Here is a 26,461-nt window from a genome sequence, read left to right as displayed (position 1 = left end):
TCAGCAGAGAGCCTGCTTCTCCCTCTCCCTCTGCTGCTCCCCCTGTTTGTACTCTCTCTCTCTCTCTGTGTCACATAAATAAATAAAATCTTTTTTTAAAAAAGTTTTTCAGAGCACCTGGGTGGCTCAGTGGGTTAAGCCTCTGCCTCCGGCTCAGGTCATGATCTCTAATCCTGGGATCGAGCCCCACATCGGGCTCTCTGCTCAGTGGGGAGCCTGCTTCCCCGCTCTCTCTGCCTGGCTCTGCCTACTTGTGATCTCTGTCAAATAAATTTTTAAAATCTTAAAAAAAAAAAAAAAAAGTTTTTCAATTCTAGTTATCTAATATTCCCAAGAAACCAGACTCTGCCCAATGTGCACATATGCCACTAATACCTTCCATGCAGGTTTCACCTGGCACTCCATGATTCTACCCTACCATTTCATTTTTTCAAAGCTTATTCACTCAACAGCTATCTACTTAGCCTCTGTTTTGTACCTGATACCACTCTAGGTACTGAAAACAGTCAACAAAAAAAACAAAAAAATCCCTCTGAGGAGACAAATAATGAGTATATGCATTTAGTAAACAAAGCGTGTATTCTCTAGTGAGTGATAATCCCTATGGAAATCAAGCAGTGAGGAGAAGTAATTATTAGAAAAGCTGACTGAGTGTTCAGGGAAGCTTTACTAATAAGTAACCACTGAGCAGAGATAGGAAGGAGGTAAGAAGGCAAGCCTGTACATATCTGGGGAAAGAGGATTCCAAGCAGATGGCACAGCAATTTCCAAGGCCTGGAAGCTGTAGCCAGTGGCTAGAGCTCACAGGGAACAAGGAGACAAGAGAAGTAAGATGAGATCAAAGGGATAAAAGCCTAAGTGCACAAAGCTTTTTAAGTCACTGTAGTACTCTGGTATCTGAGTTAGGGTCACTTTTAGAGTTTTAAGCTGAGCAATGATGGTAGCAGTGGTGGTGGGTGTGATGTGTAACCATTGGTCAGGGTCTGTGGATATCCTGTGTGTGTTTAGTTCCAACTAGACTGTCTGAAGGTCAGTTATAAGAGAAAGGAAAGAATCACGATGACTCCAAACATCTCTTGACTTACAACTGAAAGGACTGATAATATCGTTAACTGAAACCACACAATAGTACTTTTACAATCGTAAAGCAAATAACCCCAAATTCCAAACTCGAATTTTGAATTGTAATAAAAAACAAACAAAAGAAAAAGTTTTGCTCAAGACTACAGCGACTTTAAACAAAAATGGTAGAGAAGAGGAGCACTGAGAGAAGAGAGTACTTTGGAGTTCTCTGGGCTCCATTCTTTGCTACAATGAAAGGAAACACAAATCTGGTCCCTAAAAGGACTTTGTTAGGTAGGAGCTTGTAAGCAAAGCAAACACTCAAGAGTTCTGGTAAGATGGTTCAGGAAGATCTGCGGACATCACCGACTTACCTGGAACATGACTTGTCAACACGGTCCTTTTTCCAGCCTCCCGTCTTAAAGAAGAGTAGTGTCCTGAGAAAGCAGATCAAGAACACAAAAAAGGACCCATGAAAAATGAGGCGATGTATCTCACAGTGCTGTGACACATCTACAAGTAAACACTGGGAATCACTTTCTAGGGCTTCATTCTTTTCCTAAACTAGCAGAGTGTTCCTTGGCACGGGATAGCCATTCCCCAGCTGCTACAGGCATGTAAATCGGCTACTTCGTATTTTTTTTAGACTCACAAAACAACAGTAACAATGTTAAGAGCTCATTCAGTCTTCACAACTATGCAAGACAGACATTCACTTATTCCACATTTCTTTTCTAAACGATGAGAAAATAAACCCAGCGATGCTGAACCAAAGCGTTGAAGGCTGCATAAGTGGGAAGCGTCACTTGACCACTGGACTGCCCAAAACCATTGCCAAGGGCGTTTTCTCTCAGTGCGTAGGATGCACAATCACTCGCCCGTTTCCTTCTTGCAGCAACTCTGAGGTAAACGACACCCCTTGTACAGAGCTGACACGCCCAGAAAGCTAAGGCCCTGCCGGGGCTCACCCCGCAGTGTAGAATCAGCAGCAGGAGGTTGTGGCGGCCGTGTCCGACGCCCGGTCGCACCGTCAGGACCCACACTTGCCTGAGTCCCTGCGGGCCCTCCCTGGCCCCGAAGGCCGGGCCCGGGGATCCAGAGGCCGCACCTCCTTGCACTCGATGCGGAGAGCGGACCACGGCCGCTGCGGTGGAAAGAACTGCACCGCCCGGGGAGGATCCCGCCGCCTCCCTGAGATTACCGCGAGGCGGAAGGAGGACGGAGCCCACAGCCCACACCGGAACAGCATTTCCCAGCTTCCTCCGCGTCAGCAGCAAGTTACCTGTGCCTCGCGCGTTGCCCCATAAAAACCACACTTCCCAAAAGGCTGCGCGTTCCCGCGCGCTTTGGGCGCCCCGCGAGAAAGCCGCAGCATGCCACTGCCCGCGCGCTTTGCGGCGGAGCTGCTCCGGTCCGACGCGCACTCCAAGTGTCCAGAGGCCAAGGGGACCGCCCTCTGAGTTCTTCTGAAGTACAGTGGCTCGCAAAGCACAAAACTCCCCTTCCCAGAAAAGGATGCGGCCGTGGAAAGTCCTCCGGTTCGCGGTTCGGCCCTCGCGACCGCCCTCCTGCCCGGAGGTGGGCAGCCTTGCTGGTGCCTGCGGAGAGCTGCGGTCTACCGTGGAAGGTCTCAAGTGAAATCCTGGGCTGCTCTGGCCAGCTCGGGTGGGCTCTGAGTGTTTGGCGCCGGCTTGCCCAGGTCTGTGGTTCCTAAAATACCCTGTGTCCGGGCTGTCATGGCAACAGTTGCCAGCGAACAGACGACACTTGCAAATTTGTGCGGTCCCGTCAGGGCTGTGACACTGACTGCCACTATCCTGTTTACAGGTCCTCGAAGGCCTCAGAAACGGCGGCTTCAGGTGAGCGCTTTAAGGAAAAAGGCCTTCAGTCCTGGAACCCATAGAGCTTGACCCACTACTGTCCCCAGAATCGCTGTCCTTGCCCCCCACCCCCAACGCCCGCTGGCGGTAGATGTACGTAGGACAAAGCAGTCTACGGCGGGTATATATTTGGGCTGTTTCCTTTACTTTCTTTTTAAGTTTACTTTTACTTATAATTCATTTTTTATTTTCAGATTTTATTTGTTAGAGAGAGAGAGAGTACAAGTAGGGAGAGCGGCAGGCAGAAGGAGAAGTAGGCTCGCCACTGAGCAAGGACCCCCATGCGCTCCATCCAGAGACGCTGGGATCAAGACCTGAGCCGAAAGCAAATGCTTAACCCACTGAGCTTCCCAGGCGCCCCTGTTCATTTCATTTTAATTATGTTTATTTTTAAATTGTAGTGTGGCTATGAATTTTCGTGTATATGTCAAGTACTTAAGTGCATAAGATTCATTAGACAATGCTTCCAGCTTGGTATAGATCTCGTGGCTGTGGTATTTAATTCCTTTAGCAAGAGTAGTTGGTAAAAACCCTGGCATCAACTAGATTCTCCTCAAGGCTTACAAAAGGTAACAAGATTTGCTAGTGCAAAGTATATTCCCCTCCCTGTCTTCATTATACAATGACAAGTTGTTTTCTAAAATTGTACCAATTTGCACTTTTTTCGTGGTTTATAATTATTTTGGTTGCTAGTTATTACGTCCAGTACTGGATTTTGTGAAATTTTCAAATCGTGCCAATCTGCTAAGTATGAAATTGTGACTCTATGTGGCTTAAGTTTGCATTTCTTTTATTGTTGATAAGAGAATCTTTTCATGTGTTTGTTGGCTTTAATATTTCCTTCTCTAAGAATTGCATATCTTTTGGTCAATGCTGTTTTAGAGCAAAGGCCTTTTTGATATTAAAATACAAGTTATATAGAAAAATGCAAGATTTTAGGGGCACCGGGTGGCTCAGTTGGTTAGGTGGCTGCCTTCAGCTCAGGTCATGATCCTAGGGTCCTGGATGGAGTCCTGCATCTGGCTCCTTGCCCCACGGAGAGCCTGCTTCTCCCCCTCCCTGCTGCTATACCTACTTGTGCTCTCTACCTCTCTGTCAAATAAATAAATAGAAATATTTTTAAAAAAGAGAAAAATGCAAGATTTTAAAGGGGGAGTGCAGAGACCAGGATATTATATATTTACCCCCTTAGAATCCTGGGTTTGGATCCTCAGTTTGGTGTAACTTCACTTATCTCTGCCTGGATTCAGTAACCAAATGTGTTTTCTACAGTTTTTGCATGTTTTAGGGTGTAAAACTCTTCAATTTTTCTCTAGCGAGGGATTTGCTGAGCAACTTGAATCTGTGAATCTCTACTCAGCAAATTTTCCTTTCCTTTATATATTGTCCTTTCCCCATTCTTTCATTTTGTGAACACCAGTTGGTAGGTCTTTCTATTCTGTCCTTCATGAGTCTTAAATCCTCCTCTGTAATTTCCATCTTTCACTGTCTGTATTGCATTCTGGATAATTTATTCTGCTTTGTCTCCTATTCATAATCCCCTTTCCAGCGAATCCTTTTAAATTTCAATTTGTTAAATACTTTTGGTAATGTGGTAGACACAGTTAACTCATAATATGCATGGGATAATACCAGTAACAAGATTTTATGAATCTCCTTGTAAATTTATTTTTTTAATTCCTAAATTTGCTTTGTTTCCTTTTTTGGTTGGTTATCTTTGTGTGTCACTTCATCCCTGAAAAGAGACATTATGGGACTTCCCAAGGGTACTTTTTGTTTGAAAGTACCCTTCTTTTCTGGAGATTACAGAATTTCATTTTTGGACAAGTTCTGGGATTACTGCTAGTCTGCAACCACTTGAAACTGTATTTAGACATAAAGTCCCTGCTCTGTCCATCCAGTAAACCTTACATAGAGTTGCTTCATTGTTGCTGCTTTTTCTTATAACCTTCTTGGGAGAGTTATAAAGCCTTTTCATTAGGAGTCCTCAGATTTTTGGCACATAAATTAAGTTCATGTGTATCCTGTGTGTGTTTGTGTCTCACTGTCTTAATGAGTATTTGGCTGTCTACTCCCGCATTTCTGTAACACATGTCCAATAGGCATGTGTGGGGGTGGGGTGGGGGTGACACTTCCATCTCCAGCTCATAGCAACCCCCTCAACTCCAGACCTGCAGATCTAATCAGATACTCAATGCGCCATCTTGGATATCTGATGAACATGTCAAATCCAGTGTGTCCAAAACACATTGAGGGCAATGAGCTCTTCACTGCCTCCTGCTCCAGAATTGGTCCTCCCTCTGGCTTTCAGATCTCGGGACACAGCAACTGTATCTTTCCAGATGCTCAGAGTAAAAACTTCATTGCCATCCTTGACTCCTTTTATTTCTTCCTGTATGCAACTGGTTGGCATATTCTGTCCAACTTACTTTCAGTGTACCCCAGAGCCACCACTTCTCATCACCACTATTGCCATGCTGGGCCCAGCTATCACTGTCTCTCTCCCTCCACTGTACCATCCTCTCACTAGCTTCCATCCTAACCCCCCAAAGTCTGATCTTACCACAGAAACTAAGGAATCCTCTTCGACTATCTCATTCTCCTGCTGAGAACCCTCAGTGGTTCCCCCTCTTTTCCAAGTCAGAGTCCTCGCAATGGCCTCTCCTTTGTGACCTCTCCGTGATAAATCTATTCCTCCCAAATCTCACTCTTCCGTAGCCACACTCCCCTCCTTGATTTCTATTTTTAAGAAACTGGAAACATGGAAATATCCCTCAAAGGTAATGAATCCCTGGAACCTGTGTGCCTTTTATGGCAAAATAGATTTTTGCCAATGTGATCAAATTTTTTTTAAGATTTTATTTATTTATTTGACAGACAGAGATCACAAGTAGGCAGAGAGGCAGGCAGAGAGAGAGGAGGAAGCAGGCTCCCTGCTGAGCAGAGAGCCCGATGCGGGGCTCGATCCCAGGACCCTGAGATCATGACCTGAGCCGAAGGCAGCGGCTTAACCCACTGAGCCACCCAGGCACCCTGCCAATGTGATCGAAAGATTGAAAAGATTACCCCAAATTATCTGAGTGGACCCTAAATGCAATTGCAAGTGTCCTTATAAGATAGAAACAGGTCACAGAAAGGAAGGAGAAGACAATGTGACCATGGAGAAGAAATTGAAATGATGTGGCCAAAGCCAAGGAATTCCCACAGCCACCAGCAGCTGGAAGGAACAAAAACCAGATTGTCCCCTTCCTCAGGAGGGAGCACAACCCTGAAAACACCTTGATTTCAGGCCAGTGAATATAACTTGAGACTTCTGGCCTCCAGAATTTGGAGATTAAATGTGCATTTTCAGCCAGCAGGTTTGTGGTGATTTGTTTCACAGCCTCAGAAATGAGTAGGGACCCCAGCCACACCCCACCTCAGGGCCTTTGTTCATGCTGCTCACTCCACCTGCGTCCCCCTCCTTCCAAACATCTCTGCCAGTTCCGCCACTTGTCCAGGTCCTTAATCCCTGCAGCCATGCCATTCAAATCACCACGTTCCCACACATACCTGTCTTCCTTACACTCTGCTTTCTTCCTTAGCACTTACAGTATGACTTGCTATGAATCCCTTCTTGTCTACTTGTTTATAGCCTGCCTCCCATTTCCAGAATGTGTGCTCTATAAGGCAGGATTTTAGCTTCATCTTTCCATCTTTAATTTTCCATTGCCTCAGACTGTGTCTGGGACTTAGCAATGGTAATGTCAAGAGTCTTTACTGTAAGACGGTCAATGTTCAGAAGGGGAAACTGAGACACAGAGAAATTAAATAATTTGATCAAGGTCAGTCAGGGAATCACAAGCATCAAACCCATGCCTTTGGGCTGTACCGTTTCACCCCCACTGCCCAAGCAAGTAACTTAGCATCCTGTCTCTAGCTCAGGATAATCTCTCTGCCTTTACGGCTGTACCCTCTGCCATGCCCTGAGATTGTGAACATGCATGCCCCTAAATTCTGCTGTGTCTTTGGGGGGGGTACAAGGGCTGGATTCCAGGAATTCAGGAGCCACTGATCATGAAGAAACTGGGGACTGTCCACCATAACCTCGAAGGGACAGTTGATAGAAACATGGATATCAAAAGCGCTTTGGATGAAGTCTCTGATGGGAATGAGGAACAGCTACTGAAAATTGGAGGAAAGTTTATCCTTGATATGAAGTGGCAAAGAACTTGCTCAAATTGTGTTCTAGCGTTTTGCAAAAAGTAGAACTTCTAATTGATGCACCTGAACGTTTAGTTGAGATTTCTAAGCAAAGTGCTAAAGGTATGGCTGTCTTTCTCCTTGCTGCTTTTGATAAAACACAAGAGGAGAGAGAGAAACTAAAGAAGGAATTGTTAAGCAAAATGTAATCAGGACTGAAGATCTGGGAAAATCTGAGCCTGTGCATTTTGCAGAAAAGGAGAGGGAGTAACGTCAACAAGATGGCAGACGGGAACCTCCAGGCCCTCACTCCTCCGTGGAGACACTGAGCGAGCAAACATCTGTGAATCTAGAAAAGTCTAGAGACTAGTTATGAACCTCCCACGGTGCTTCCTGAATCTATTGGTTCATTTTTTATCACTTTTGGAGAGCGTTTATCCATTTTCTTTCCATGTTGTCTCTCTTCTATTCTCTCAGTTCTTTCTTTGCAGAAACTCAATTTTGCCAGACTGTGACATTTTAACTTTCACATCACTTTTCTGTTTTCCTTAATTTTTCCTTTTCTCTGTGCACTAAATGCAATGCTGATGACTGGAACCTTAAGAAGCAATCACAGGGGCACCTGGGTGGCTCAGTGGGTTAAAGCCCCAGCCTTCGGCTCAGGTCATAATCCCAGAGTCCTGGGATGGAGCCCCACGTCGGGCTCTCTGCTCAGTGGGGAGCCTGCTTCCTCCTCTCTCTCTGCCTGCCTCTCTGCCTACTTGTAATCTCTGCCTGTCAAATAAATAAATAAAATCTTTTTTTTTTAAAGATTTTATTTATTTATTTGAGAGAGAGAGACAGTGAGAGAGAGCACGAGCGAGGAGAAGGTCAGAGAGCGAAGCAGACTCCCCATGGAGCTGGGAGCCCGATGCGGGACTCGATCCCGGGACTCCAGGATCACGCCCTGAGCCGAAGGCAGTCGTCCAACCAACTGAGCCACCCAGGCCTCCCAAATAAATAAATAAAATCTTAAAAAAAAAGAAGCAATCACAGCCCAACCTGGCTCCCACCAGAAAAAGACGATCCTGAGGAAGTGACACATATAGGTGTTCAAGGACCACAGGTTTCTGGAGGACTTGGGAAATCCATGCTGGAACTTTCTCACTGATAAAGCAGAATCCTTTCCCCTGTCCTTCCCTCCCCTTCCAAATTTCCTAGTCTCCACATGGTGGTGGTGCTTGTTTTTAAAAACTCTCATCAACAAAAACTTAGATGTTGCAAAAAAAATTTTTAAAGTAAAATGGGCCAAGGACTTGAATAGACATGTTTCCAGAGAAGATACACAAATAACCAATAATCACAGCAAAAGATACTCAGTGTCCTTAATCATTAGGGAAATGCAAATCAAAACCATGAGATTTCACTTCACAGTTCATAACACTAGAATGGTATAAAAGAAAAAAATGGAGGGGCGCCTGGGTGGCTCAGTGGGTTAAGCCTCTGCTTTCGGCTCAGGTCATGATCTCAGGGTCCTTGGATCAAGCCCCGCATCGGGCTCTCTGCTCAGCAGGGAGTCTGCTTCCCTCTCACACTCTCTGCCTGCCTCTCTGCCTACTTGTGATCTCTGTCTGTCATATAAATAAAATCTTTTAAAAAAAAAAAAAAAGGAAAGAAAAGAAAAGAATAAATGGAATAGTAAGTATTGGTAAGGTTGTAGAGAAATGGGTACCCTCATACATTGCTGCTGGTAGCTAATGAGGAAAACAATTTGACCACTCCTCAAACGTTAAACACAGAATTACCATAGAACCTAGGGGTTCCTTTTCTGAGAGTACACCCAAAAGGATTCAAAACAGTTGTCCAAAAATAAAAATAAAAAACAGGTGTGGGGGCACCTGGGTGGCTCAGTGGGTTAAAGCCTCTGCCTTTGGCTCAGGTCATGATCCCAGAGTCCTAGGATCGAGCCCCGAATTGGGCTCTCTGCTCTGCAGGGACCCTACTTCCTCCTCTCTCTCTGCCTGCCTCTCTCCCTACTTGTGATCTCTGTCAAATAAATAAAATAATTTTAAAATAAATAAATAAAAATAAAAAACAGGTGTCCAAACTAGAATGTTCACACAAACGTTCATAGCAGTACTGTTCCCAATGGCCAAAAGCTGAAGACAACCCAAATGTATATCGGCTGATGAAGGAATAAACAAATTGTCCTATATCCATAAAATGGAATATTATTAAGCCATAAAAGAGAATTGTTATATATCCTAGAAAATAGATGAACCTTGAAAAAATGCTAGTGAGAGAAGCAGACATAAAAAGGTACACATACTGTATGATTGATATCCAGAATAGGCAAACCCGTCAGGACAGAAAGCATATTAGTAGTTTCCAGGCACTGGGGGTGGGAATGATGGGGAAGAAGTGCCCAATGGGTGGTGGGTTTTATTTTGTGGATAATGTCAATGTTCTGGAACTAGGTAGTGGCGATGGGGGCACAGCATTGTGAATGCATCAAATACCACTGATTGTACACCTTAAAATGGTTAAAACACATTCCTAGGATAAATGGCAGAGTAGGGAGATCCTAAGCTCACCTTGTCCCAGAGACACACCTACACAACCACCACATAAGTGTCACACAGAAGAGAGCTGAAGACGGGCAAAACAGACTTTCCACAGTTAATCACAGACAGGAGACCACATCAAAAAGGGTAAGGGGGTGGAGATATGGTCAGGAACCACAAATAAGAGGGACACTACAAGCACAGGGTACGGAGAGAGAGAGACCCCACAGCAGGCAACCCCCAGACACCACAGGCCTGCACTGGGAAGAGAAGTACCAACAGTATTTGACTTTGAAACCCAGTAGGGCTTAACTTTACTCAGGGTTTTTACAATCAGCAGGGGTTAACTCTTGGTACTTTAATAATCAGCAGACTGGGCTTTGGGAGGGGTGGAGGGCATAGGAAACAGTCCCTACCCTTAAAGAGACAGCGTAACAAACAACCCCTCTGAGATAAAGCAGTTTGTAAAGGGCCTGGGGTATAATTGGAGGAGATTTATTTACGAATCCCAGAATGTGTGCTGGAGGGGCAGGGATCTGTAGGAGACCTCTCAAAGAACAAAAGAGCTGGCAGTCACCTTTTCTCTGCCAGTTATTTTCTCTGCCTCTTATCTCAGGGTAGGTAGGCAGACACCTGCAGGAACCAGCACCAGGACCTTGCTCACACCGTGCATCCCACCCCACATTCTCCTCTGAATCTGCCCCCATCCAACCCGTGCTGCTCCGCTGGAGTGACTCCGATATGGCTCCTGCCATATCATGGCCTGAAGCAGCTGGGGAAAGGAGCAGCACCACTCCAGAGGGACTCCTGCCCTCGGGAGAGGGGAAGGTGTGTAGTCACACACCACTTTAACTATAGCCCCAACATACAGACTGAAGGCGGACATCTGACCCACCAGCCCTGCCCACCAGTGAAAACCTCTCGGGGGCAGCACAGATGGGCTGAGGGCAGGCACAGAGTCTGATTGCTTATATCACCAAATTTCAAACCCATGGCTTGAGACCGAACACTTAACAGAACAGGGACCAAACCTGGCCACAACAGGCAAAGTGGAAAACTAGCCAGTTGGACTGAAGGCAAATGCAGCTCAGCCACAGTGAACACAATGGACATAGGAGATACCCCTGAAGTGCCAGGTTCTAATGAACAGGAAACATTGCACCCCAGGGCACTGCAGGACTACTTCTCCATAAGCCCACTACTTCCAAGATCAGAAGACATAGTTGACTTTCCTGATACACATAGACAAACACAGCAATGTACAAAATGAGAAGACAGAGAAATACATCCCAAATGCAAGAACAGGGCAAACCACAGCAAAAGACCCAAATGAAACGGACATGAATAATATAAAGTAAATAAATAAAATCAGTCAAGAAATTCACAAAATAAAAGGATGAAATTATGCATTCGTACACATAAAATATTGAGAGTAAATTTAGTGTTTTTAGAATAGGTTCAAACTTAAGCGACCATCAACTTAACATAGACTGTTACATGCATAAGATATTATATGAAATCTAATCATATACAAACCTAATTATATACAACCTAACAGTAACCATAAATCAACAAACTGTAATAGGTAAGCACAAAAATTAGGAGAAAGGATTCCAAGCAGATCACTAAAGAAAGTCATAAAAACACAAGGGAGGAAAGCAAGAGAAGAAAGAAACAGAAGAACTACAAACACAATCCTAAAACAAGTAACAAAATGGTACCAAGCACATACTTCTCAATAATCAATTTGAGCGACAGTGGACTAAATGCTCCGATCAACACGTATAATGTGACTGAACGGATGAAGAAGCAAGATGCATCCATACACTGCCTAATAAGAAACTCGCGGTAGACCTAAAGACACAAGAAGGTGAAAGTGAAGGGATGGAGAAGCATTACCACACTATTAAAAGTGAAAAGAAAACTGAAGTAGCAATACTTAGATAAAATAGACTTTAAAACAAAGACCATGACAAGAGACAAAGAAGGACACTACATAAATTTATATTTATATAAATATAATATAATAAATAAATATTTATAAATATATTAAAATTATATGATTTTATATAAAGGGAACAATCCAACAAGAGAATAACAATTGTAAATATTCAGGCACCCAACAGGGGAGCACCTAAATGCATAAACCAACTATTATCAGACACAAAGGAAGAAACTGACAATATTACGTTACTAGCAGAGGACTTTAGCACCCCACCTACATTAATAGATAGATCATGCAGACAGAAAATCAACAAGGAAACAGTGGATTTGAATGACACCTTGGGCCAGATGGATCTAATATATATTCATAATATTCCATCCAAAAAGAGCAGAATACCCCTGCTGAGGGTAGCTAACCTAGACGCCGGCTTTTTGCTCTGCTTTACTCTAAACTCCAAGCTCCTGTGCCTTGGTGTGACTGCCCTTCTGGGACAAACCTCCACCAGCCCCAGTGTGGCAAGACACTGCCACCCCCTGCAGTGGACAAGTGCAAGTCTGCACCATACCACATCCCTAAAGATTGGAGTTTTGAGGGGTGTCTGGGTGCCTCAGTCATTAAATGTCTGCCTTCTGCTCAGGTCGTGATCCCAGGGTCTTGGAATCGAGCCCCACATCAGGCTCCCTGCTCTGTGGGAAGCTGCTTCTCCTTCTCTCACTCCCTGTGCTTGTGTTCCCTCTCTTGTGGTCTCTCTCTGTCAAATAAATAAATAAAATCTTAATATATATATATATATTTTACATATAATATGTGTGTGTATATATACACAATTTCTTTCAAGATTGTCAAATACACACACACACACACACACACACACACACATATATGTATATTACGAGCAACTATGCACCAGCAAATTTGACAATCTTGAAAGAAATTGATGTGTTCCTAGAGACATATAAACTACCAAAACTGAACCAGGAAGAAATAGAAAACCTGAACAGTCCCATAGCCAGTAAGGAATTTGAAGCAGTCATCAAAAATCTCCCAGAAAACAGGAGCCCAGGGCCAGACAGCTTCCCAGAGGAATTCTACAACATTTAAAGAATTAGAACCCATTCTCCTGAAACTGTTCCAAAAAACAGAAATGGAAGGAAAACTTCCAAATCCATGAAGCCAGCATTACCTTGATCCCAAAACCAGACAAAGACCTGATCAAAAAGGAGAATTACAGACCAATATCCCTGATGAACACGGATGCAAAAATTCTCACCAAAATACAAGCCAATAGGATCCAACAGTACATTAAAAGGATTATTCACCACAACCAAGTGGGATTTATTCCTGGGCTGCAAGTTTGGCTCAACATCCTCAAATCAATCAATGTGATATGATACATTAATAGAAGAAAGAACATGGGGCACCTCGGTGGCTCAGACATTAAACCTTTGGCTTGGATCATGATCCCAGGGTCCTGGGATCGAGCCTTGCATCAGGATCCCTGCTCAGTGGGAAGCCTGCTTCTCCCTCTCCCTCTCCCACTCCCCCCGCTTTTGTTCCCTCTCTCGCTGTGTCTCTGTCACATAAATCTTTAAAAAGAAAAGAACAGAAAGAACAAGAACCATATGATACTCTCAATAGATACTAAAAAAGCACTTGAGAAAGTACAGCATCCTTTCTTGATCAAAACTCTTCACAGTGTAGGGATAAAGGGTATGTACCTCAATATCATCAAAGCCATCTATGAAAAACCCACAGTGAATATCATTCTCAATGGGGAAAAACTGAGAGCTTTTCTGCTAAGGTCAGAAACACAACAGGGATGTCCATTATCACCACTGCTATTCAACATAGTACTAGAAGTCCTAACCTCAGCAACCAGACAACAAAAAGAAATAAAAGGCATCCAAATCAGCAAAGAAGTCAAACTCTCACTCTTTGCAGATGATATGATGCTTTATGTGGAAAACCCAGAATACTCCACTCCAAAACTGCTAGAAGTTGTATAGGAATTCAATAAAGTGGGGACGCCTGAGTGCCTCAGTTGGTTAAGCAGCTGCCTTCGGCTCAGGTCATGATCCCAGCGTCCTGGGATTGAGTCCCACATCGGGCTCCTTGCTTGGCAGGAAGCCTACTTCTCCCTCTGCCTCTGCCTGCCATTCTGTCTGCCTGTGCTCGCTCTCTCTCCCTCTCTCTTTCTGACAAATAAATAAAATCTTTAAAAAAAAAAAAGGAATTCAATAAAGTGTCAGGAAATAAAATAAATGCACAGAAATGAGTTGCATTTCTATACACCAACAGTAAGACAAAAGAAAGAAATTAAGGAGTCAATCAAATTTACAATTACACCCAAAACCATAAGATACCTAGGAATAAACCTAACCAAAGAGGCAAAGAATCTGTACTCAGAAAACTATAAAGTACTCATGGAAGAAATTGAGGAAGACACAAAGAAATGGAAAAACGTTCCATGCTCATGGATTGGAAGAACAAATATTGTGAAAATGTCTATCCTACCTAGAGAAATCTACAGGCCTAATGTAATCCTTATCAAAATACCATTAACTTTTTTCAAAGAAATGGAACAAATAATCTTAAAATTTATATGGAACCAGAAAAGACCCCTAATAGCCAGAGGAATGTTGAAAAAGAAAACCAAGTTGGTGGCTTCACAATTCCAGACTTCAGGCTCTATTATAATGCTGTAGTCATCAAGACAGTATGTTACTGGCACAAAAACACACAGATCAAGGGAATATAATAGAGAGCTCAGAAATGGACCCTCAACTCTATGATCAACTAATCTTTGACAAAGCAGGAAAGAATGTCTAATGGAAAAAAGACAGTCTCTTCAACAAATGGTGTTGGGAAAATTGGACAGCCACATTTTTTTTTGCAGAAGATAGAAACTGAACCATTTCCTTACACCACACACAAAAATAGACTCAAAATGGGTGAAAGACTCAGTGTGATACAGAAATCCATCAAAAATCCTTGAGGAGAATACAGGCAGCAACCTCTTTGACCTCAACCAAAACAACTTCCTAGAAACATCACCAAAGGCAAGGGAAGCAAGGGCAAAAAGGAACTATTGGGACGTCATCAAAATCAAAAGCTTTTTGCGCACCAAAGGAAACAGCCAACAAAACCAAAAGACAGCTGACAGAATCGGAAAAGATATTTATTTGCAAATGACTTATCAGATAAAGGGTTAGTATCCAAAACCTATAAAGAACTTATCAAACTCAACACCCAAAGAACAAATAACCCAATCAAGAAATGGGAAGAGAGGGGTGCCTGGGTGGCTCAGTGGGTTAAAGCCTCTGCCTTCAGCTCAGGTCATGATCTCAGGGTCCTGGGATCAAGCCCCACGTCGGGCTCTCTGCTCAGCAGGGAGCCTGCCTCCTCTCTCTCTCTCTCTCTCTCTCTCTCTGCCTGCCTCTCTGCCTGCTTGTGATCTCTGTCAAATAAATAAATAAAATATTAAAAGAAAAAAAAAGAGTCTTAACGTTAACTACAATGGAATTAAGAATTAAAAAAAAGAAATGGGCAGAGGACATGAACAGATATTTCTGCAAAGAAGACATCCAAATAGCCAAAAGACACATGAAGAATTGCTCAACATCACTTGGCATCAGGGAAATACAAATCAAAACCACACTGAGATACCACTGCACACCAGTCAGAATGGCTAAAATTAACAAGTCGGGAAACGACAGATGCTGGTGATGATGCGGAGAAAGGGGAACCCTCCTACACTGTTGGTGGGAATGCAAGCTGGTGCAACCACTCTGGAAAACAGGATGAAGTTTCCTCAAAAAGTTGAAAATAGAGCTACCCCACGAACCAGCAATCGCACTACTGGGTCTTTACCCTAAAGATACAAATGTAGTGATCCAAAGGGACACGTGCACCTGAATGTTTCTAGCAGCAATGTCCACAATAGCCAAACTATGAAAAGAACCTAGATGTCCATCAACAGAGATGAATGGATAAAGAAGAGGTGGTATATATATATAAAATTCCATTAAAAAAAAAAAACACAAAATCTGGCCATTTGCAACGATGTGGATGGAACTAGAGCGCATTGTGCTGAGTGAAATAAGTCAATCAAAGAAAAACAATTATCATATGATATCTCTGATATGAGGAATTTGAGAGGCAGGGCGGGGGTGGGGGGAAGGGAGGGAAAAATGAAACAAGATGGGACCAGGGAGGGAGACAAACCATAAGAGACTCTTAATCTCAGGAAACAAACTGAGGGTTGCTGGGGGGGGGGGTGAAATAGGGTGGCTGGGTGATGGACATGGGGGAGGGTATGTGCTATCGGTGAGTGCTGTGAAGTATGTAAGCCTGATGATTCACAGACCTGTGCCCCTGAAACAAATAATACATTATATGTTATTTAAAAATAAAAGAAACACTTAAAAGGTAACCTCCCTGATGAGAAAAAATATCTGCCAAGTCGTGTGAGAAGAGGCTCATCTCCAAAATATACAAAACACTCTTTCAAATCCAAACAAAAACTGAATAAAAACAAGGGAGAATATGTGAATAGATACGTTCCAAAGGTGGCATCCATCTGGCCAACAGATACAGAAAAAGTAGTTCAACATTACTAATCGTCACTAAGGAAACATAAAACCATAATCAGCCACCACCTCACAACTATTGGAATAGCAATCATCCCAGAGACAGACACCAGGTGTGGTCAAGGGCATGCAGACGATGGGACCCTGTGCACTGTTGGTGGGAATGGAAACTGGCACAGCCAGCCACTGCAACAAACACTATGGAGGTTCCTAAAAAGATAAATACAACTACCACATGACCCAATAACTGCTCTACGGAGTATTTATTTGGAGAACACAAAAACACTCCCTGAAAAAGAGAGATGCGCTCCCATGTTCATGGCAGCATTATTCACAATAACCAGACTGGAAACACAGACCTTGGGAGCATCATGCTAAGTCACTCAGACACAGAAAGACAAAGGCCAGATACTCTCATGGACATTCCACATGGGGAAAAAAAAAAATAGTGAACACATAGATAATGAGAACAGATTGGATTGGTGGTTGCCAGATTCGGGAATGGTTGGGAGAAACAGGTGCGGGTGCTCAAAGGTGCCATGTTTGAGGGATAAAATCTGTAAGTTGTGGAATGTTCTGCCCAGCATGGAGGCGAAAGCTAACCCTGCAGGATGGGGTACAGGCTCCCCCACAATCTGAAAGTACAGCAATCCTAGGAAACCTTTCACAGTAGAAATGGTGTAAACTGAAGAAGGAATTACCATTCACTTCCACAGAAAAAGGAGTGAGCATGCTCAGACTCCAAAAGTTCCTTCTCTTTGGCTTCTCTTAGTTGTCAGGACACAACATCCTAACAGATGCCCAAAATAAATGGAGATAAAGCACAGCAGATGCTCACAGGCACAATTCAAAGTGCTGGTGGCTGGACACGGAGAGTGGTGCCGGGAAGGGGCTGGTTGGGGTGCATACCGCCTCTGTAAGTGTTCCCCACAAAACAGATGCTGAACGTGATGCCCACTTTTTGACTTTTTGCATTAGAGGGAAATTCTCTTCAGGTTTCTTCCTGTGACTGAAGCTGGGTAATAATGTAGATCTTCCCAAAAACCCAAGTGTCTTACCATGAACTTCAAAAATTAGGGGAGCCTTGTACTTGAAAGTTGCTGATGGGGTAGAAGTTCAGAGTTCTTCTGGACACAAACATCAGCAGGTCCACTGTGAAAGGCACCTTCCTTGGCAGGTAAAACACAGACTACCTCCTTCTCCCAGGAACCTCCTCCTTCTCCTCCCTCGGGACAGCCAACAAGAGCTCGGAGTTACCTCAATTGCTCCTTTCTTCTATTCCCAATATCGAACCCATCAGCAAATCCTGTGAGCTCAGCAGGAACCCAGAATAGGAACAACCACTCCTTTCAAGGCCACCTGTCTGGTCCACACTAGAGCCCATCTTTTGCCTGAGTTCCTGGAAAAGCTTCATCGTTGACCTCCCTTGCCGATCCTCAACCCTGTGTCATCTGTTCTCAACACTGTAGCCAGGATGGCCCAGTGAAACAGGATCGCATGGGGTCACAGCCCTGCAATGGTTTTCTGTCACCCTACTGTCACTTCCCTGAGGTCTTGTCCTAAGCTGTCTCCTCTGGCCACGGGGCCTTCTTGCTGCTCCTGGACACATCTGGTATGCTCCTGCCTCAGGACCTTTGCATATGCTTTCCCCTCTGTTTAGAAGGCTCTTGGTGTGATACCACTCACCTTCTTTAGACCTTGACTCAAGCATCCCCTTCCTAGTGAAGTCCCACCTGGCCCCTATGTGAACAGCAGACACCACCACCACCTCCCCTTGAGCGCCCCAGCCCTGTCTCCTGCTTTATATTTCCAGAGCAGTTATCAGAGTGACCAGTGCACTTCGGCAGGGAAGAAACAGAGGCCTACACAAATGGTTTCACCACTGACTGCCTCTGATTTCCTGGTCTAGAGTCCTGGAGGAAAACGTAACAAGAGCTCTTGCACAGCCAGGATGCCCGGAACAAGGGAGTCCCCCTACCGCAACCTGAAGACCATCAGGAATGAGCCATAAGAGGATCCATTTGCACATGAAACCTGAAACCAGACACCTTCCTCGATTCCAGGGGAGCACACAAATGTGCTCATCTGAGAAAGTTGAGCAGAGAAGCGTCCCAGGGTCCAAATCTCCCTCTGGCCGAGGTCCTGGGAAACAGACATCCCTCCTCCCTGCACCAGCCACCTGTGATTGACGTCCGGCATCCTCCTGTGCTGGGGCAGAATGCTGCACCCGCCCCTCTCTCCTGGGACATCATCACAAACCAGGCTGTGCTGCACAGTTTTCAGGAAGGAACGGGCAGCAGCAGCAGGAACAGGCGACCCAAGGTCGGTCTCAGTCTCGCACATCAGGGCCCATGCAGAATTAGAGCCTCAAGGAGACTGGTGTCCCATGTGGCCTTGAAACATAACGGCAGGAGCTGAGATTTCAGTTCCAAATGAAAACTGGTCTCTTGCACATGCACAGGAAAGGGGAGGATTTCTCAGGGCTGTGGTGCTGGAAGAAGTGCTTCTGCTGGCTGAATTCACAGACACCAGGCAGAGGACACCTGCGGGGCCTTATCCCAGGAAGCAAGGAGCACACCAGTTGAGAATCCATAATGCTGCCTGTGGGTTGCTTCCCACCAAGCCCCCTACTGAGATAAGGGCTGGAGAACCCAACAGGAAACAAGTTTCCTATCACATCTGCAGCAGGAGGTCTGGCTGGGGAGCAGAGCCCCGTCCCTGGAGCAAGTTGGCCTGTGCTTCCAGAGCGATGGCACCGCCACGGCTCACCGTCTCCCAGCTATGATCTGACTCCCCTGCCAGGCTCATACCTGCTGACACGGTGGCTCCTAAGACCCAGAGACTGCCTTCCTCCCCAGCGCAATGCTGCTCACAGAGAAGCCAACTCCAGCCTCAGGAATGTTCATCGTTAGCTCTGGAATGCCCCGGATCTGTCTACACTGGCCCACCCAGGTGCCCCTTCCAGATCATTCCTCCAGTGCCCTAGGGTTTCAAGCCACCTTCAAGCTGCCCTTCAAAAGGCAAGAACAGCCCGATTAGGCAGACCAGCCGGTGACTCTACGTGTGGGAAACTCGGACTACATCCTCCCTGAACAGCAACACTTCCAAACCAAGCTCCAGTCACTACTCTATTTTCCCCTCAGAGAAGTGAGGAAAGGGATAGAATAGAACACCACGTGGCACAGCTCGCTTCTATCCAAATAGAACTCCATGTTCCTTCTCATCCAGGCAGCCCTACACTGCCCATACTAATGAGAGGCACCACACGTTCAGTCCTCCATAGATTTGACCTTGTGCTTTCCTTTTGATATTTATTTGCATTTCAAAGTCAATGTCTAGATCACTTGCTTAAATAAGAATAATAATGATGTGGTGGGATGCCTGGGTGGCTCAGTGAGTTAAGTCTCTGCCTTCGGCTCAGGTCATGATCTCAGGGTCCTGGAATTGAGCCCCGCATCAGGCTCTCTGCTCAGCAGGGAGCCTGCTCCCCCCCCTCTCTCTGCCTGCCTCTCTGCCTACTTGTGATCTCTCACTCTCTGTCAAATAAATAAATAGATAGATAAAATATTTTTTTAAAATACTGACATGATCACATAAAGGTCTGGGTCTCCATAACCAGACACACTGGTTCAGATAAGGATGGACACAACCTCTTCCCAGGAAGAAAAGCCCAGACCCTCAGGGATCCTGACACGCCTCACAGGGGATGAGCTCCTTTGCTCCATGGATTTGTCCGAGGGCAGAGGATGCAGGCACCCTCTGGGCTCATTCTGTTTCTTCATGAATTCCTCAGTTCATGTCACAAGTGATTCACCGGGTTATGTTTCAGAGCCCAGGATGGGCCGCCAGGTAAGCTCCCCATCAAGGAAGGCTAACGGGCTTGTGGGGCTTGTGTTCCACAGTGAGCACAACCAGCCACTCCCCGGGCTCCTGAACAACCCACACTCCCCCTCAGCTTCCCCCTCACAAAGGGCACCACCCCCTATTACAGCTCTGAGCCTACGCTTCACTTTAGAAATAATTTCTTTTTTTTTTTTAAGATTTTATTTATTTATTTGACAGAGATCACAAGCAGGCAGAGAGGCAGGCAGAGAGAGAGGAGGAAGCAGACTCCCTGCTGAGCAGAGAGCCCGATGCAGGACTCGATCCCAGGACCCTGAGATCATGACCTGAGCCGAAGGCAGCGGCTTAACCCACTGAGCCACCCAGGCGCCCCAATAATTTCTTTTTTAAAGATTTTATTTATTTATTTGACAGAGACACAGTGAGAGAGGGAACACAGCAGGGGGAGTGGGAGAGGGAGAAGCGGGCTCCCCGCTGAGCAGGGAGCCCCATGTAGGGCTCGATCCCAGGACCCTGGGATCATGACCTGAGCCGAAGGCAGATGCTGAAAAACTGAGCCACCCAGGCGCCCCTCAAAAATAATTTCTAATATCAGAAAGTGGTTCATGGAAGAGAAAAGCATAAACACCCACAAAGGATTCTTGGACTATTTCAGAAGACTGTTTTCCCATTGTTTAATTAAAACAGGGAAGAAAATCACACAGATCGCCCCTTCCACTAGCAGGTCTGATTCACTCCAGTGATTGAAAGAGGAGCAGGAAATAAAAGAGGAACGGATGTTCCGACGACCCGTCATTTCCACCATCTAACTTTTGAAACGTCACCCACACGCAAGGAACGAAGCACTAACCAGCGTCTCGCGCTGGCAGTGCGGAGAGGTCTGAACCAGACTGACAGGGACAGACGAGGATGTGCCTGTTGGGTGAGGCTGGTGGCCCAAAGAAGGTGCTCTGGCCGCTTGCCACCTGTGCCTCACCCGTCCTCAGCCAGGAACCTGCTCACGGCCCTGACCTGTCACAACTGTCACCTGGGGGACACACAGCCACCCCTGGGGCCAGCCCTGCCCACAGCCTCCTACAGAATGCACTCCGCTCTCCTCCGGGACCCCTGGCAGCTCTCCCCAGACCTGGAGCTCCCCTGTCTGCTGCAAAGCTCCAAGATTCGCCCCTTCCAAAATTACACTGGCCCAAGGCTTTCACGGGGGGCAGAAGGCTCCCTCCTGAATGGTGAACGCCTCCTTTCCTCCTCTGTCCTATTTCTCCGCACTCACCTTCCCCCCTGGGCAAACTGGGAGCCAGCGGCGCATCAGTGGAGCGTGAATGCGCTCCGAGATCTGAACCTTTCACAGCAGCTCTCCGAGGACTCCTCGTGCAATCAGAAACTAGCGCAGCCCACGCCGGGGTGTTTGAAAACTATCATCTACAGAACGGGAGAGCGGAAAACGCTCCATTTCTACCTCGCTCTTCATGAAGCACAACACGGTCTTTTCTTTCCTTCGTGGACTTCAAATCCGGTTTGTTTCCACGAAGTGTTCATTCCTTTGCTTCAGGGGGAGGATTTCGTGATTCCTTACCTGCAGACAACAGCTGGGGCTCATCGCAAGCGCCCTCCCTGCAGCCGCCACCCAGTCACCACTTCCCCTCACGCCCCTGCCTCCAGCAACCCCCCATTTGTGCTCTAAAGTTGAGTCTGCCTCCTCATGTGCCTGTCCTCCTCCCGCTATGGTCATCTGTGTTCTTTCTGAAACTCCAGCGGAGGGAAGTCAGTGGGTTTTGTCTTTCCTTACAGATTTTGCTTGTTTAACCCACTCTAGGTCCATCCGCATCCTTGTGGACAGAGGTTTCGTTCTTTGGGAAGCTGGGTCCTGTTCCATTGTGTATCTGTCTCCCACATCTTTCTCCATTCCCCAGTGAACAGACACTGGGACTCCCTCCACAGTTTCACTATTGTTCATGCTGCTACAAACACCATGATGCTTGGACCCCACTGAATGTGCATTTTTGTGTCCTCTGGGTAAATACCTAGGAGTGCGATTGCTGGATCCTCGGGTTGTTCAATTGGTAGCTTTTGGAGGAACCACCATACTCGGTTCCAGAGCGGCTGCAGCAGCCCGCACTCCCGCCAACAGTGCAGGAGGTTCTGCTTTATGCACAACATCACCTGCCAGCAATTCCCTAAGCAGGGAGTGGAAAAACCTGTGGGGTAACCTGACTCACGCAGCAACAGGCAAGTAGTTCCAGAAATTCACCCCAGGGTTCCTGAGGCCAAGCCTCTTAAAGCCACCGGCATGTTTCTATCCAGGAAAATTCCCAAACACTCTCCTTCTGACTTCACCACCCCTGAAACTACAGAGAAAATACGGCACGTCCAGATATCTAGATGATCCACTGAGTGAAACTGGAAAGTCAAGCTTACCTTTTTTTTTTTTTTTTTACTTTTTATTTATTTGTCATAGAGAGAGAAGTGAGAGCAAGCACAGGCAGACAGAGTGGCAGGCAGAGGCAGAGGGAGAAGCAGGCTCCCTGCCAAGCAAGGAGCCCGATGTGGGACTCGATCCCAGGACGCTGGGATCATGACCTGAGCCGAAGGCAGCTGCTTAACCAACTGAGCCACCCAGGCGTCCCTCAAGCTTAACTTTTAAATCATAAAATGTTCCTTGGAATTATTTTGAATGTCCCCTCTGCCCTCATTGTAACTCTCTGGACGAAAAGACTGATCAGTTAGGAAACATCACTTCTGACAAATGACAAGACACCATCCCAGTCTCTATCTGACCGCAAACACCCACCTAACTACAGACGCCGGCCACGCCACCACAGCCTCGGCCCAATGGAGTAAACATTGGTAGATGAAGAACAAATTATATGTTAAAAACACACACAGGGTAAATCTCATCTTCTCTTTCTAATCAAAGTGATTGTCTAGGAAAGAGATGTTCCAAGTACCTTTGTAATCCAGAAATGAAGCAGAGAAAATGGGATCCCCTGCCATGCGCTCCCTGGAGAGCAACTAAGGAACTCGGGCACCCACTCTAGACTGCTGACAGCTGCTTCGTCTGACTTTGTGGCTCCACTAGAGACAAGAGAAAAGCCCACAATGTTTGGGGTTAAAGAACTTTTACCTCCCGTCCTGACACGGATGTGACATTGCGCCCAACGTACCTGCTGCTTTCTCTGAAGGCTGACGTCCTGGAACCAGCTGCATGACTGACTCAGAGGCTGATTTCAAAACTGGGTCTCGTGGAGCCAGAGTGGGGAAGTGTTGTCAGGTGGGGATGAAAAGGCACCTTTGACCTAAGGCCGGCACACCCACTCCAGCTCCTGGGAGAAGGGGAGACACATGCTGGTTTCTTAAGTACTAATTGGCTTCATTCTAAAGCCGACCAGTGCCATTGTCCTCTTTGGAGAAGCGAAGTTACTCTTCCAAATGAACACCTGAACTCATCTGTTCCTCATGCAACTAGAGTGGGGTCTGGTTTCCTCCAGCTTCCAGACCCCCACCTGGAGGACTCTCCTGCAGGATCCTGACAATCCATTACTACCATCCCCGCGGACACGGGGCAGGACTCTGAAATTGGGGGCTTGTTAGCGCCGCACCTGTGCCTGGGAGGGACAGGAACCAGGAAGACCCTTGTGCATGACCCTGACAGCCCATTACCACCAATCCCGGGACAGGATGCAAAATGCTGAAGCTGGGGAACTACTCTAGGGCTTGTTAGTGCCACACCTGTGCGAGGGCGTGGGGGGGGTGGACAGGGACACCCAGCTGAGCTCAAGGTGCTGCCCAAGGTCCATTACCTGCACTGTGCCCAGGGACAGGGGCACCCCACTGAAGTTGGGGACTGTGTGCTGTCTTTACATGCACTCTTCCTGGGGAACACGGGAAACTCTGAAATGTCCGCAGCCCATCCCACAGGGCTTGGGTGAGCGGGCGCCCTGGAGCTCCCAGGTCTGGGGGATACGGCCAGTTGACGGACATGGGGCAGCAGAGGGGGGAAAAGGGAAAAAGAAAACCCATCTGAGTCCCCACGATGAACTCGCTTCATGCGCCCTTCGCGGACCCTACACCCAGGAACCCCACCTAGGCGCACGGCCCGAACTTACCGACTCAGGATCTCTGCCCAGCAGCTCTCCCAGAGCCCCATCACCTGCCCCACCTCTGCATCCCCAGGCAGCTCCGGGTCCGCCCATAGAGGACGTAGCTCCACCCCCACGTGCTGAATCCCTCGGGGAGGGTGGTGCCCTGAGCCCATTGGATGCCGCACCTGCCTGTAATGGGCGACCCGCCCTTACACCCGCACCTCCCTGCTTTTGCAGGTACTCGCAGAGGCCAAGGCGGCGCCTCCTCGCTGGAACACCTGGCTCCGCCGGACAGGCAGGGGCCGGTCGTGGGCAGGGCCCCTCTCCCCAAGACATCCAGCTCCTTCCGGGCACCCGTCTGGCTGCAGACCACCTGCAGAGCCCTGCCCCCTTCTCTTCCTGCACCAGCCCTACCTCCGGTGCTGTTCCTGGCTCCTGGCAAGGTCCGCTGCTCTCTCAGACCTTCTCAGACTTGGGCTTTAGGAAATGCAATGGTTTCCCACAGTTCCAAGGCAATTTTAAGATCCAAAAAGTAATGCTCTAAGGGGGAGGAGCTTCACCTTCTGGTCTCACCCTTGGAGTGGAGAGTGCTTCTCAGACCTTCTATCATCCTTCTACGATTCCTGCTGAAACATATATACATAGGCTTGGATCTGCAAGGAAGCTCCAGGATGAATCAGAACAACCGCCCTTCCGGGCTGTTGGAGGTGTGAACCAGGAACATTGATTTTTCACTTAAAAAGAAAACATATTGTTATTGTCGACCCTAAAGGAACAAACCCTTTTAAACGTTTTAGAGAGAAAGGAAGAGAGTTTTATTCAAACCCACATCAAGACAGCTGCCTGGGGGGCTCAGTTGGTTAAAGCCTCTGCCTTCAGCGCAGGTCATGATCTCAGGATCCTAGGATCGAGCCCCGCATCAGGCTCTCTGCTCAGCAGGGAGCCTGCTTCCTCCTCTCTCTCTCTGCCTGCCTCTCTGCCTACTTGTGATCTCTCTCTGTGAAATAAATAAATAAAATCTTAAAAGGTGGCTCAGTGGGTTAAGCCGCTGCCTTCGGCTCAGGTCATGATCTCAGGGTCCCGGGATCGAGTCCCGCATCGGGCTCTCTGCTCTGCAGGGAGCCTGCTTCCCTTCCTCTCTCTCTGCCTGCCTCTCTGCTTACTTGTGATCTCTCTCTGTCAAATGAATAAATAAAAAATATTAAAAAAAAAAAGACAGCTGCCTGGGAGACAGTCTTCACAAGGAAGGGAGTGCTCCGGGAGAGGAACATTTGGGGCAGGTTTCTATATTCGTTTTGTTTTGTTTTACATACAGAGTTACACATCATCATGAGGAAGAACATTCCAGAAAGTTACAGACTTTTTCTTATGTCTTCAGTATGCGCAAGTCAGTATGACTTTAATCTTACGGGAGCAGGAGAGATTCTTTTGTTTTTCTTATCTTTATGTTTGCAATGACATTTTTTTTTAAAGATTTTTTATTTATTATTTGACAGACAGATTACAAGTAGGCAGAGAGGCAGGCAGAGAGAGAGGGGGAAGCAGGCTCCCTGCTGAGCAGAGAGCCCGATGTGGGGCTCGATCCCAGGACTCTGAGATCATGACCTGATCTGAAGGCAGAGGCTTTAACCCACTGAGCCACCCAGGCACCCCTGCAATGACATTTTTTGATTCTCTTTTTCTTCTTGAAGCAGATGTACAACATGTGCTTGGGCCAGAAATAGGGCCCAAGCTCTGAGGCCCGGTTTTGCTTGGTAAAATGTTAAAGGACAGCTACCCTGGGAGCCCAGGATCCAGGCTCATGGCTGGTAAAAGATAAAAATTTCCATTATCATTCTAATTACTACTCAAGGAAGGAATTTGAGACAAAAACACCTTTAACAATATAATACCAATAACAGAGGTGTTCCTGGGTGGCTCAATGGGTTAGTGGGTTAAGCCTCTGCCTTCGACTCAGGTCATGATCTCAGGGTCCTGGAATCGAGTCCTGTGTCAGGCTCTCTGCTCAGCAGGGAGCCTGCTTCCCCCCCCCCACTCTGCCTGCCTCTCTGCCTACTTGTGATCTCTTTCTGTCAAGTAAATAAATAAAATCTTTAAAGTGTAAAAATAAAAAAAAAATACTACTGAGAAATCAAAATGATGCGTACAGAAAATTACCTGTTCTGTGGTCAAGGAGGTAACAGAGGTGTTCACAGAAGCTGGGCTCCTCCCTTTCTCCTGCCCAAATCTCTGAAACACACAGATAATTTAAATTCAGAATTTTAGAACCTCCCGACATCTTAGAGATGTCCGGCACCATTCCCTTGGACTACAGAATAAAATAGAGTAGCTCATTGTC

At 46.5% G+C, this 26,461-nt stretch overlaps 1 long non-coding RNA gene across 2 annotated transcripts; it reads right to left on the bottom strand.

Moving 5' to 3' along the window:
• Window positions 1-1,436: 1,436 nt before the first annotated feature.
• LOC122911531 lies at window positions 1,437-26,407 on the bottom strand. 2 transcript variants are annotated; one of them, XR_006385484.1, is made up of 4 exons: window positions 26,281-26,407; window positions 24,538-24,746; window positions 23,206-23,364; window positions 1,437-1,499 (listed from the first exon to the last, which is right to left on the bottom strand). It is a non-coding gene; the product is annotated as an uncharacterized LOC122911531 (long non-coding RNA). The 2 variants fall into 2 exon arrangements; XR_006385485.1 differs by lacking the exons at window positions 24,538-24,746; window positions 26,281-26,407 and adding an exon at window positions 24,148-24,240.
• Between the last annotated feature and the right edge of the window lie 54 nt (window positions 26,408-26,461).

This window comes from Neovison vison, chromosome 7 (assembly GCF_020171115.1).
Source record: "Neovison vison isolate M4711 chromosome 7, ASM_NN_V1, whole genome shotgun sequence".
NCBI lineage: Eukaryota > Metazoa > Chordata > Mammalia > Carnivora > Mustelidae > Neogale > Neogale vison.
The sequence above is the reverse complement of the archived record's forward strand: the minus strand, read 5'-3'. Positions and strand labels throughout refer to the sequence as shown.